This window comes from Camellia sinensis, chromosome 8 (assembly GCF_055761805.1).
Source record: "Camellia sinensis isolate YWXY chromosome 8, ASM5576180v1, whole genome shotgun sequence".
NCBI lineage: Eukaryota > Viridiplantae > Streptophyta > Magnoliopsida > Ericales > Theaceae > Camellia > Camellia sinensis.
Window position 1 is genome coordinate 150,632,913 of NC_138968.1, and position 15,121 is coordinate 150,648,033.

At 33.6% G+C, this 15,121-nt stretch overlaps 1 pseudogene; it reads left to right on the forward strand.

The window, feature by feature from the left end:
* Positions 1-303: 303 nt before the first annotated feature.
* Positions 304-14,230, forward strand: LOC114263740 (xanthohumol 4-O-methyltransferase pseudogene; annotated as a pseudogene).
* The last annotated feature ends 891 nt before the right edge of the window (positions 14,231-15,121 follow it).

Here is a 15,121-nt window from a genome sequence, read left to right on the forward strand (position 1 = left end):
ATTGTGTTCTTCTGTCATCATAAAGAAACCATTATGGGAAGAGGGTATTCCTATTTCTTGGTTAAGTTGTCCTAAAAGATTATCAATAAAGAAAGCATTATGAATGGCTAGTCATGCCTTTTTATGTTAATATTTTTACATTCAATTCAATGTTGATGCTGAGAAGCTAATAGGAACTTCAATGCCTTCAAACCCTAAAATTCTCTCTGAGGAGAGCATTTGGTATTTTTGAGAATGCTGTGGCCGTTTACTTCTTGTTCAGACTTGTCATTACTGTGATATGGGATTCATATAATTATTGAGATGGAGAGGGACTACTGTTATTGGATTGAGAAGTACCAGGTCAATCTTAGACCCATAATATCTCTTTTTCCTGAGATAGAGAGAAGCAGACATATGTGTGAACCGCCCGTCATTAGGAAAATTGCTATGCTATATGGTGCGAAGGGAGCAAATGAAAAAGATTTTACGTTGGTGTTATCTATTCCTGGCAAAAAAATTTCCTATAATCTGAAGTGCAAGACAGTGAAGGTGTTTTGTAATTACCGAACTGGCTTTTATGAATGTCCTAGTTACAAACATGTTTCTTGTGCATATGCTTTTAGGTCTGTTTATGAATTCTATGAAAGCCTGTCCACTGTTTGAGCATGTTCTAAAGCTTTTGTAATACTGTTTTTTCCTTCTTTTTTGTTGTTGTGGTTGTTGTTGTTGTTGTTGTTGTTGTTGTTGTTAACAAAGTCAGTGATGCCTTACCATTTGGAGATTTATACTTGAGTAAATAATTATCTTTGTTTTTGCTGCTTTAGTTTTTCAGTTTGTTCTTCATATGAAAATTTCTAAGATCAGTTGAAAGATAGGGTAGCTGTGGGAATTGATAACGAACCGTATCATAGAGAATATTACATAACGATAGAGAATATTACATAACGAAGAAATAAGAGAAGAACAATTTGAAACTCCTACAATTTACCTCAAAATATTGCCCATAGGTCTTCTTGTTCACATGCTTAAAAGTTAGCATGATAAGCAGTATTGTTCCATCTATTGTTGTATGTAATGCATGTTTTGTTGCTAAATGGAACTAAGGTACCGATGTTGCAAACAACTTACAAGAACTAAAGAAGCCAAGGTTTGAAACTCTCATAGGAGGGTTTTTGTCAAATTTTATCAGAAAATCTACGGGCCCAAAGAGTCCCAGATTTGTGTCAAGAATGATAATGTGTGGTGGAAATTAAAAGTATGTATTGTAAAATTCATATATAGATTGAATCTGAATGACATATTGATATCTTTAGATAATTTCTAAATAATTTTTTTGAATTTGTAATATAATTGAAATTTTATACTAATATTTTACTTAGGTAAAGTGTAGTCAGTAACTACTGAAAAGTGACTCATCACCGAGGGTGGTAATCCAGTGATTTTTGGGACTTTTTGCATGCAAGTTGTTTGGGTTTGTCACTTGGAGGTGTATAAGTTTATAGATAATGTCGTACTGTACTCTTGTCATAAAGTTCTATGACCCTTGTTGTGAAGTGAGTTTGGAACCCATTATTATCCCGGCAGGGGATCTTTTTCTTTGAGTTGAATTAAATTTGGATGTCAACCGATTATCCTGGAATTAGGACCTGCAGAAGGTATGACTCATAATTTTTCTTCGTTAAAAAAAAAAAACAAAACAAAACAAAACAAAAAAAAAACTTACTGAAGTGACTCAGAAAAGTTCACTTCATTACTCACAAATTTAATGATGCAATCTATTGAGCATCTAATTAAACTCATCCTCTGCATTATTCATTATTATCCCAATAATTATCTTCTTCTTTTTTCTTTTTATTTATTTTTTTTTTTGAGGCACCCAATAATTACCTTTAATAAAGGCAGAATTAACAATGCTTTGGAAATAAAATTGAGGCAATCAGGCCTGTCGTTCATCACATGCTCGGCCATTTGTACCATGGATGCATGTGGGCCTATTTAGACTGTATTTGGTTGATAAATTGAGAGGAGAATTTGAAAATGAAAAATAAAATAAAATAAAATAAAAGAAGCTCTATGAAATTAAGTGAAACATATTTATTCGCATTTCTATTATTTTAATTTATTTATTTTTTAAATTTCTTATCAAATTTTCAACCAAACACAAATTTCATGTATTATGAGTCATATCATTCATAAATGTGATTGACTCAATTCAAATTTTAATAATTTGTTTTTAAATTTGTAGGGTTATTGATTCTAATTTATAAGAATAATATGAGATACTCACTTTTTAATTTGTTAAAATTTATTCCGAAAAATGATTGTGTGGTTTTGATTAAATTTATATGGTGTCAAATTCATATATAGAATAAATTTGAATCATAAAATAAAAAATTTAAATAATTTTAAATTTATAACGATAAAATTATAATATTATTGAATTTGTAATAGTCACGTCAATTGTTTTAGTTGAATTGAATCCATATGGATTGCATTATTTTATTTGTAATGTCCTTTTTAATTTGTTTTATTCAGTTTTGGTATTTGTTTTTGGAACTATCTTCGCATCACATGCGGATTGCATTATTTTATTTGTAACGTCATTTTTTTTTTAATTTGTTTTATTCAGTTTTTGGTTTTTTTTTTTTCGTTTTTTTTTTTTGTAACTATCTTTTGGTACCTATGTTACAGTGTTTGTCTCTTTGTTACCCAGTAACTAATGGGGATTTGTGGTGATACAGCGAAAAATTATTAGTTGATGTTGGACATTACGTGGTCACGTCTCAAATTAATTATAATTTTTTATATTTTTTTATGTTCCTTAAATCATTTAACACATAATTATAAATTTCATCATTGGCAAGTTGAATTTTAGTCTTTTTTTTAATTAAAATTTACAAGAATATAAAATAGGTTAAAATAGTTAATAAGAAAAAATATTACATCAAATTTATAATCATTTCATTTTTCTCTCACAAATATCACATCTAACTACAAAAAAATAAAAAAATAAAAAAATCTATCTATTTTTCCCAATATAAAAATTCTAACTTATTAAAATAGACAAAAATTAAAATAACCTATTAAAATAATAATTTCCCAAACAGCCGTAAAGCTATCTGGGCAAACCAATAACTTCCAGTCATTGCTGGGGCTGTACCCCTTGAGTTGGGCGGTATGCTAAGGACGAAGTGTGGTCACGTAGAGACCAACTGTGGTCATGTAGAGACTGTAACCCATTTTATTTTGAGTTAATTGTTGAAAAATTTAAAGTAAAAAGGACATAAGGTATTAGATCTAATATATATATTTTTTGTTAGTGAAAAGTCCATAATTTGTGAAATAGTTTGGTGATAAATTTTTTTGCTAGTTTTGGAAGACATTTTGTTTCTAATTTTACACCTTAATTTATCTGCTGACTTCTTTAATCTGTTAACTTTTGTTGACTATCTGTTCAAATTTATATCTATCTGTTCAAATTTTATATTTATCTATTCAAATTTTTTTGACTATCTATTCAATTTTTTCCCTTATCTGTTCAAATATCTGTCTAAATTTTATTATATGTTCCATTGTTTCATTTGTCTATTTAATCTATCTATCCCAATTTTATTATCTGTTCATTTTTTTTTTCCTGAATTCTATTTGTCAAAATTTTATCTATTGAAATTTTGATTATATATGTTCAAAATCAATCTATGTGAAAAGCCATCTGTTTAAAATTCAAATACGAGCAATTTTGAACAAATTTAAACAGATTTGAACCATGTTTTGAACAGATTTGAGCCATTAACAGATCTAAACCGTTTTTTATTAGATCTGAACAACAACAAGAAGCAAGATTTATCATCATCACACCACAGATTTATCGTCGTCGTCATCAACAACAACAACTAAACCCTAAACAACAACAACAAAAACCTCATATATGATGATATATATATATATATACACATACAGAAAGAAAGAGAAAGAGAACAGATCATTCTATAACAACTCCTATGTACTCGGATTTTCCTTTAGTATAATCAATTGTTGAATCAGATAAAGATGGAAACGAAATCAATGGCATACACACACACACACACACACACATATATATATATATATATATGAAAATCTATAGATATATATATTTATGATAGAGGAAGAGGGCTTACTAGAGCTCTATAATCCTAGATCTGTGAGAGAGAGAGAGAGAGAGAGAGAGAGAGAGAGGGGAGGAGGCCATTTCGTCCCTATCGAAGCTCTCTATTTCTACTCTTGATTGATCTGTAATCTCCTATGGATTTCAAACCTCACCACTATCTATCCTGATCAGAATCTCGACTATCCACCTCCATCCCCACCAACCGTTGATGAACCAGATTTAAGGACTCTACTGGTGCGCCGTTGCTGCCCTCAATTGGGAAGATAAGCTGTTCGATTGTCGCCGCCGGTGGTGGTTGTGGCGGTGGAAGTGAGGTGATCGGCGGAAGAGGTAGATCGGCGATAAGGAGATCAATAGAGGGATGAGGGGGGAGACGGCAAGTGATGCTAAGGAAGGACTATATATATATAAAGGGCATTTTGGTCATTTTGCTTGAGCTTATCCTTTTGGACAAAGTGTTTTAAAGCTTGGACCTTTGGGCAAACAAAATTAAAATTTAGCCTTTTAGACCGAGTGTCTTTTACTTTTAACTATAGGTTCTTGTTAGAAAAAGAATGAATAATTAAATTACGTTGTTTTGACTATTTTTTATGCAGACAATTCAAAAATGTTATGTAATTTTTACTATTTTTTATGAATAGAACTTAGAAACTACGTCGTTTTGACCCATTTTTTTATTATTATTATTATTATTATTATTATTATTATTATTATTATTTTAAATATCTATTGGATTTTTTTGTCAAAAATGTTATGGTGCCGTTTGGTAACACTTACGTTTTCAGTTTTCTGTTTATATTTACAAAAATTTAAAAAACTCAAATAAAAACTTGTTTGGTAAAATTTTTTATTTATAAATCAATGGTCTCAGTTTATAAATTTAGCCAAAAAATAAAAACACAAAAAATGTGTTTTCATTTTGAGTTTTCAGTTTTTTTTTTTACCACCCAACACTAGCCACCACCCGCCACCATTTTCCACCACCGTCTTCCGCCACTACCACCCACTACCTACCCCCCACCACCACCTGCCACCACCACTCACTACCCACCTGCCACCACCACCCACCACCCACTCGCCACCCACTCGTCACCACCCCCCACTCCTCGCCACCACCACCACCACCACTACCACCACTACCACCGCCACCACCCACCACCTACCTGTCATCCACCCGCCACCGCCACTACTAGCCACCGCCAGCTACCACCACCCGCCACCTACTTGCCACCACCACTCACCAGCCACCTGCCGCCACCAGCCACCCACCACCACCACCAGCCACCTGTTACCCACCCGCCACCACCACCCACCACCACCTCCACCACCACCATCACCATCACCATCACCCACTTGCCACCTGCCACCACCACCCAACACCCACTCACTACTACCTACCACCCGCCACCGTCACCCACCCACCCGCCACCACCGCCACCTGCCACCTACCCACCACCACCACCACCATCACCTGCTACCACCACCCACCACCCACTCACTACCATCTACCACCCGCCACCGTCACCCACCCACCCACTACCACCACCACCACCCACTCGCTACCACCTACCACCCGCCACCGTCACCCACCCTCCCACCACCCACCACCAACACCACCACCATCTTCACCTACCCGCCACCACCCACCACCACCCACCACCTACCACCACTACCCGCCACCCGCTACCACCACAACCACCACCACTACCACCCACTCGCTACCACCCACCATCCGCCACCGTCACCTACCCACCTACCATCACCACCCACCACCCACCCGCCACCACCCAACACCACCTGCCACCACCACCCACCACCTGCCACCGTCACCTACCACCACCCGCCACCACTCGCCATCCGCAACCCACCTGTCACCACCACCCACCACCGTCACCCACTCACCCACCACCACCACCACCACCCGTCACCACTTACCATCCGCCACCCACCTGCCACCACCACCCACCACTCGCCACCACTTTCCACTACCGTCTTCAGCCACCACTTGCCACCACTTGCCATTTCTCACTCTTTTTTATATTTTAAAAATGTTTTAAACATTTTGTCAATTACGAAACACGTTTGTAGTTTATGTTTTTCTAAAACTAAACAAAAAATAAACAAAAACCAGTTTATAAAATTTTTTAAAATATAAACTAAAAAGGTAAACGTTACCAAACACACACAATTTTTGAATTAGTTAGAACAATTTACGATTTAAAAAGTTAAAGTTACATACTTTTTTTTGTTCAAACATTTTTTAATCATAAAATATGTAACATTATCACAAAATGTGTAACTTTACTTTTGAACCATAAATTCTAGTAATTCTATCAAAAAAATTATATAATATTTTCCACAAAAATACATAACATGTACAAAAAGTTACATAATAAACAAAAGGGTACTCGGGCAAAAAATCCAATCTAGTATTTTCTTTGCCCAAAGGTTTGGCGCTAATTTATCATGTCCATAAGGACAAGGCTGTGCGAAATGACTAAATACCCATATATATATATATATATATCTATTGTTTCCAAACCCAAACCAAACCCTATCCTCACATCACCGCCTTCTCACTCTTTCTCTCTCCCATCATTTTCTATCTCGCACTATTCCCATTGCAGCGGTGCGAATAGAAGAGCTCCGTCGCTCAAGTACTAGCATTTGGAGAGATCAAACCCTCCCGTGTTCTCTCTCTCTCTCTCTCTCTATATATATATATATATATATTTTCTTTTCTCTCTTCCTTATCGTTGAACCGTTGGCATCTCAGACCTATTCAACCATCAACTATGAAGAGATTTGAGGTTTTGTTCTCTCCTCAGATCTCTCTCTCTCTCTCTTACTCTCTTTCTCTCCTTTCCTCCCTCCTTAGTATCTCTCTCATCCAATCAAAGATGGCGAATGGGCGACGCTGTTCCACAACTGATTGAGCTGTTCAATGGCGAGAAAATGACGATGAAGTTCATGTTCAAGTTCAAGTTTCACACTCCTTACTCTCTCTCTCTCTCTCTCTCTTTCTCTCTCTCTCACTCCTTATCTTTCTCTCTAGGGTTAGGGTTTTGCACTACCGGCGAAGTTCAATTTCCAATTTGACGTCTCTCTCTCTCTCTCTCTCTCTCTCTCTCTCTCTATGTTTTATATATCTATGTTTCTAGTTTTGCTCAAAAAAATCATATCATATATATATGATTTTAGCAAATTGAATTTTAGTAAGAAAGTCATGTTTTCGATTCTTATATATATATATACATATGTATTTGTTGTTGCTGTGATTGCTTGTGCATTCATTCTAGTTCGATTGTTCTTGATTTAAGCTTTCAAGAGATGGTTGCATTGGATTAAAGACAGAGTACATGTTCAACAGTGCTTTCAGAGTACCCGAATTGAACAAGAATTCAACAGATAAAGAAAATATATTTACTAAATTTCAATAGAGAGCTCTTTTTTTTTTTCTTCTTCTTCTTCTTTTTCTTCTTGTCTTTGATTTATTTATTTATTGTTGTTGTTGTTGTTGTTGTTGTTGTTGATGATGATGATGATGATGATGATGAAATATATTGCAACAAATTTTTTTTTAAAAAAAATGTTAGATAAACAGATCTGTTCAAAAATTGCAGATAAATAGATAATAGGATTTGAACATGTTCAAGATTTGAATAGATAAAAAAATTTAAATAGATAAAAATATTTGATCAGATAAGTGAAAAAATTGAATAGATAATATGATTTGTTCAAAAAGAGATTGAAAAGATGAATTAAAAATGAGAATTCGAACATACAAATTAAAAATGAGAATTTCAATAGATATGAAATTTTTGTGTATTTATCTGGACAAATATTTAAACAGATAAAGGAAATATGAATTGAAAATATTAAAAAATTAAACAAATAAGATAAAATTTTTTTGAATAGATAGGGAAAAAATTGAATAGATAAGGAAAATTTTTGAATAGATAGGATAATAATTTGAATAGATAGTTAACGAAAATCAACCGATAAAAAAAGTCAACAGATAAATTGATGGGTAAAATTGGAAATAAAATGTACTTTAAAACCAAAAAAAAAAGAAAAAAAGACATCTCAGCAAACTATTTTGAAAAGAGTGGACCACTCATAAACAAAAAAAGTATTCACTGGACCTAATGGTATACCCTACTTAGATTGGACTTTTCAACTATTATCTCTAAACAAAAATACAAAATGTATACGGTTCAACCTCTTATTTCATTAAATTAGAGATTTAATTCAAGATGCAAAACGATGAGGTTTATTATAATAAATTAGGAATTTAGTCTAAACCCTTAAGAAAAATATAAAAAGGGATTGCTTTATGTCAATCTTTAAAAAATAATAATAATAAATAAATGAAACGGTGCCCTTAATCAAATTATAGATGAAATATGCTTTTAAACATTTTTTCCATGAACTTTGCTCTTGTAGGTTCCCAAATTTTGCTGTCAATGTGGCAAGAATGATTGAGAAGAGACGAGGGAATGTTCACATGCCAATAAAATGTGAATTTTTCTGCCTCATCAAAACATGGGAAGAAAACACCAGTTCACATGGTTTAAGGATAGAAGTTCACATGTCATGTTAAGAGCAACAGTGATGGGGTTACTATGATGGTTGCTATTGCTATTTTACAACAATTTGAACCTAACAAAAAGCTCCAATGGCATGCCAAAATAGTTGCCAAATTATAGCATTGTCAAACTTTGTGTTAAATTTGGCATATGATATGGCAAAATAATAAATTTTGATTTTTCTTGCGATTGTGTACCACCTTCCAACGAATTATAACATTACTTACTTTTGTGCCAAATTTAACACACGGTTTGGCAAAATAACAAACTTTGATTTTTCCTACTACTCTTTTCTACTCCCCCCCCCCCAAGGAAGTATAACATTACCAAACTTTGTGTCAAATTTGGCACATAGTTTCACAAAATAATAAATTTTGATTTTTATTGCTACACTGTACAAACCCACCAACAATAGCAAGAATAACAATTAAGAATTTTTTTAGTTTGATTTTTTGACTTTTTAACTATTTTAGCATGACTCAAAAAGTTATGTTTGGAAAGAACTTTTGATTTATTTATTTTTTTTTTTGTAATTTTGTGAGAAAAAAAGCGAAATGATTATAATTTGGATGTGACATTTTGTCTTATCTACTTTTTAGTCTATTTTATTTTTTAGTGAATTAAATTAGTTCAAACTAACTTCTCAAACGAAGCCATAAGCAAAATAATTTTAAATTTTTTTAAATATACAAAATCTAATTAGACTATCAATCCCACTTGATATAAGTCTTTTATGATTGAAATTTTCATAAATTGAAAGTGAATCAAATTTGTGAATAGATTAACGGGTTTTAAAATTTCTTGGCACCATCACCCAACGTTGCTTTCCTTCACCAAAACCCACACAAACAAATTTTATAAAGAAAATGATATACAAATTTATTTTGTAAATTTAATAATGTGTAATTGATATAATTGATTGATGATTAAAAAGATATGTGAGAGTATGTTACCTTAAATATCTTAATTGATTGTCATATCAATAATTTTAAAAGGGTAAATTATGCAAATAATCCATGTAGTTTCAATTTGCTTGATTTTGCCCCTTAATTTAACGGATTGTGTCATTTTAGTCCAATAAATAACAGTTGTTAAATTAATTTAACAGAAGGTCAAATAGTGTATCAATTTGATCTCTGTACTTTACATGATATGTCAATTTGGTCCCTGTATATAACGCCCCAAAATAATACAATAAAGATAACTCATATGCGGAATAAATATGAGAAACAATATATTTTCATACATCAGAGTTCACTGTTTAACAACCAGTTAAATGCCATGTAGGCTTACATCTTTCCAAGACATTGCTTGGTAACACAAATTGAGTCTCGCTCATTACATCTTAAACCCTTGGCTTTACAAATAACAAACATACACATATAAGACATAATTAAGAAGCTCTTGCTTCCCGAAAGTCCATCCACGCTATTGCCTTGGAGGAAACATTTCACCTGCACCTGAAAATGATATTCCCGTATAGGGTGAGCCAACAGCCCAGTAGAGATAATCTAACACAATATATGAGGTTTAGCAAAAATATAAATACCACGTGCACAAACAATACCGATACTAAAACATCCACAAGGCCTGCATATTCATATGCTACTAAGACCTAACCTCATTCTATTTTCCTTCAATTCATTTCCTGTTCATATAAGCTACTTAATTCATGAGTTAAATTCATTATCTTTCAACAACCAAAATGAGACTACAACTCAATGGTTTTCCAACTATGCAAAATACACATAAACACTTCAAACTTGTCATTTTACGAATATTTTTTCCGAAGGAATCGGCACCCATTTATATATGAAATTTCGGGTTTTTCACCTAGGACACTCTGGCTAACTTGATTTAAATGGAGTCCATCCATTTTCTCCTCCCAAACAAATATACATATGCAATGTATTCATAAACAAAATCATATATGGAGTACATCCACTTTCTCCTTCCAATAAACATACACATACAATGTATTTATAACATGGTCATATTCAATGACACCAAAAATGGACTGGTATTAAATCACCTAATCCTCATGCAATTTCTACAACAATCATGACTATCCTCCACTGATAGCCCAATACAATTATTTCTAAAGAGATGTTCAATCTCGAAATAAGTATTTTATTCAAAAACTTACATAGGTGAGATAATACATATCCAATATCACCAATCATAACCACAACCTTCCAATTTCACATTTTCAATGTTAATTCCAATTATTTATACAAAATAATAATTTAATCAAAATTAGGACAAAATCTCCCTCTTTCCAAATTATCAACCCAAACACCAAAATCAACTATTTTGGCACAACACATCATTGTATTCAAACCCACTTATGCCAATTTCGTCAAAAACCCTTCTTTTTATTTCACACCCAAATCTTAGATTTGTCCAAACCACAACCAAATCTCCTCATCTATACACAATAGCAAATAACTAAGCTAAAAACCATATTAAAGTGTAGAAATTCCCTACCTCAAGTGTAGAAAACCCAAGCAACAAGGTGGAACTTCAAAGATGGCGAAACCAATTATTTCTTGGATCAAAACGAAGCTCTTGAAGCCCTCTACCTTATTCTTAAAGACACTAGGTTCAAGAACACAACGGATCTAGATAGAATCTTAGAGAGAAGGTGTATTCTAGAGAGAGAGTAAGAACACTTGCGTTTTTTGAGAGTTTTGAAGAGATTGTGTGCTGCAAAAATGACCTAAAATGCCTTATTCATGATCTGATATGAATAGGCTCGCTCGAGCGACCAGATACAAAAAGGTCGCCTCGTTCGAGCGCAAGAAGCGTCGCTAGAACGTAGAATGTGAAGCTTCAGGTCTGCCACCCAACGCAGACGCACGCTCGAGCGCTATAAGCCTCGCTCGAGCGAAGAAGCCAAAATCTGGGCAACAACCATTTGTACCAAAAAACAACCAATCTGTTCCAAACTCGCCTAACAAGTCCCGAAACTCAAATTCAAAGAATTAAAGAAAGGAAACAAGACATAGACAACAATATACACTCACGGAACCTGAGTCCGGAACACAATAAAGGTCGGAGTAAAACCGGGATCGCTATACTATAGTTTCAACTTTCTCGATTTTGATAGGGACTAAATTGACACATTGTGGAAAATACAGAGACCAAATTGACACATTGTTTGAGTTTCCGTTAAATTAACTTAACAACTGTTATTTATTGGACTAAAATGACAAAATCCGTTAAATTAAGAGATAAAATCGAGCAAATTGAAACTACAGGAACCAAATTGACACATCATGTAAAATATAAGGACTATTTACATAATTTTCCATATTAAAAATTGAGTCTAATATCTCCAACTCAAACACATTACCTTAAAATAAAAGAAAGTATGTTACCTTAAATATCTGCAACTCTAATTCTAATATCAGTGAACTCTACACACACACAGAGGTGAAGAGAGAATAACGGATGAAGCAGGAGCCATGTTATGAGGCCAAGCAGAAATCTGGCAATGCATATATCATTTTGTGGACTCAATTGCTTTGAAGTGTGCTTTGGATCTTGGTATAGCAAACATCATCCAAGCACGCGACTACCTCATCACGTTGTCCCAAATCGCCAACGATGTTGCCTCCTCACCATCTCTTAGACATCGCTTACCTCTCCCACCTCATGAGATTCTTAGTCCACAAAAAACTCTTCGACACCAAAAATCCCTAATCAGATTCGGATTCAGAAGCAGAGACTCTCTACAGCCTCAACCACTGCTCTAAATGGCTTTTACGCGACCCACAACAACTAAGCCTAGCCCCTTTTCTTTGCTTATTGCAATACCATCGCACCATATAAATTCCTCTCCAGATCTATACAAGAGGGTGGTAATGCATTCCACATGGCCCATGGGCGTGAGTTGTGGGACTTTGCATTGGTTGATCCTGAGCTCAACAAGGTCTTTAATGATGGCATGGAATGTACTGCTAGGATCACGATCAAGGCTTTGATATCTGAATATAAACATGGGTTTGATTGCATTGGATCTCTAGTCGATGTTGGTGGTGGCACTGGGGTTTCCATTGCTGAGACTGTGAAAGCATACCCGTATATCAAAGGAACCAACTTTGATTTGCCACATGTTGTTGCCACTGCACCACCATGCCCTGGGGTTAACCACGTTGAGGGTGACATGTTTAGTAACATTTCGACTACGGATGCAATCTTCTTGAAGGTAACATACAGTCCACTACTCACCCAATCACTATAATAAATTGAGGTTGTAGAGATAAAATTTAGGAATAAAAGCACTTTTTTAATGACGAAATATTATAGTTGCTAAATTAACATTATTGTTTTTTTAGCCATAAAATTAGACATTTAATAATTAATTACTATCCTTTTGGGATCAAAACTTATCTCAAAATGTAAATTATTTTGGCACCAAGTTGTTTTGTCGTAAAAGTGTATTTAACAGCGACATTTTTAAATTTTTTTGCTAATTTTTTTTTCTTTTTTAACTGTTTAGAATGACCGTTTAATGACGACCTTAACGATGACAAGAATTGATTCCTAAATGTTTTTAACAACAAATTTTTATACTTTTGAGGAAATTTTTTTTAATTTTTAAAACCTTTATATATTACCGTGAATTATGAATTCGAATTTAAATTTTAGCTCATTCGATTAACAATGAGTTTGACACACTTGAATATTTTCTGCAAAAAGCAAAAAATTGAAGCACCAGCAAAGTGTTGAGTATTTTCCATATTTGTAATTACGCCTTTCATTTAATGAAAATCTGCAATAGTTAAATATATATATTTCACTCTTCATTTCATCCCCAACAAAACAGACATAAACGGAAAAAGTAACATATGGAGCTAGCGCTCTAAGTATTTGCCTCCAACATTCATCGTTTCAAGTCTCTAACATTCATTCTTTCAAGCCTACAGAAAAGGGGTTATAATGTATATAATAATGCATTTTGTTTTTTAAATTTTCATTGGAGGTTTTAGCTATGTTTGAGTAAAACATTTAAAAAGTCAAGTTTGAGCATGTTCGATCGTATATTCTAGCTGAATTTGAGTTTGATTAATAAACAAACCAAGCTTATATATAATCCTCTTTAACTAGATTTGTTTGCAATTCTAAACTTAACTATTAGGTTTATTTCACGAACTATTGTTATATATGTATGACAAATGAGTTGGCATGAGAAAATTGTTTGAATGCAGTGAATCCTACACAACTAGAGTGATGAGGATTGTGTCAAGATATTGAGAAACTGCAGAAAAGTAATACCAAAGAAAAATTGGAAATTGTTATAGTTGACACAATTTTGCAACCTGGTGGCGATGGCCTATTTGACGACACAAGCATGGTACTGGACCTAGTAATGCTCACGTTCTTTGGAGGTGGGAAGGAGAGGACTGAACTTGAATGGAAAAAGACACTATATGAAGGAGGATTCATGCGCTACAACATCATCAAAATTCCAACTTTACAGTCAATTATCGAGGCATATTCATAGTAATTGGCAACTGATGTGCTTCAAATACAATAATGAGTTAGGTACAATAACAAATGTACCAACAAACATACAGATTAGGCAAATTATTAAGTGGACCTCACACAAGCAGTGGAACGAACATGTTATATTTACTGGCATCTTTGTTAGTATTCTTAGTATTATTGTCCCTAGATAATAAGTGTTCCAACCCAAACTAAATCCTTTTATCTCTTCTAATATGTTTTAGCAAGCTTCCATCGTTGATCTAATAATGGTTGAGGGAACAAGTACTTCCATTTGTATGGTTTACATGTAAGAATATATATATATATATACACTATGCCAAATAGTTCATTGAAGGTAACTAAAAAGGGTCTCTTAAATGTAAAATTATGTGTATTTAGTATTACTCTTATAAATAATAATTAGGACATGTATCCTAGATTGGATCTTTTGGACCCAATTCAAGAGCATAAACATAAAGATCATAATCTAAGATTGATAAATATGAATTTTGATTGCAATGGATCTTTAGTTGACGTTGGCGGTGGCACATGGGCTTCCATCACATCTAAATATGTAAAATGTATTATACGTATAAATAGATATGCAATATATATATATACATATATTATAAAATAGACAAATTACGACGGTAGTTTTGTATTTTTGTCTATAACAACCCCGACCTGTGATTAACTAATAAACATTACTTAAGAATGCTTAATCAATAATTAAGATGAAATTCAGAGTTAATTGCTTGTGCTATGTGTTAATTGTGTTTTTATCTGTCCATGGTAGGAATATCTATCTGTATTTCTGTTTCGATATGCGAATTGAAGGCCTTATCGGCATCTGATCCCGAAATTGACCAAGCCTATGTGTTATTTAGAATTTTTAGGATTTTATGGT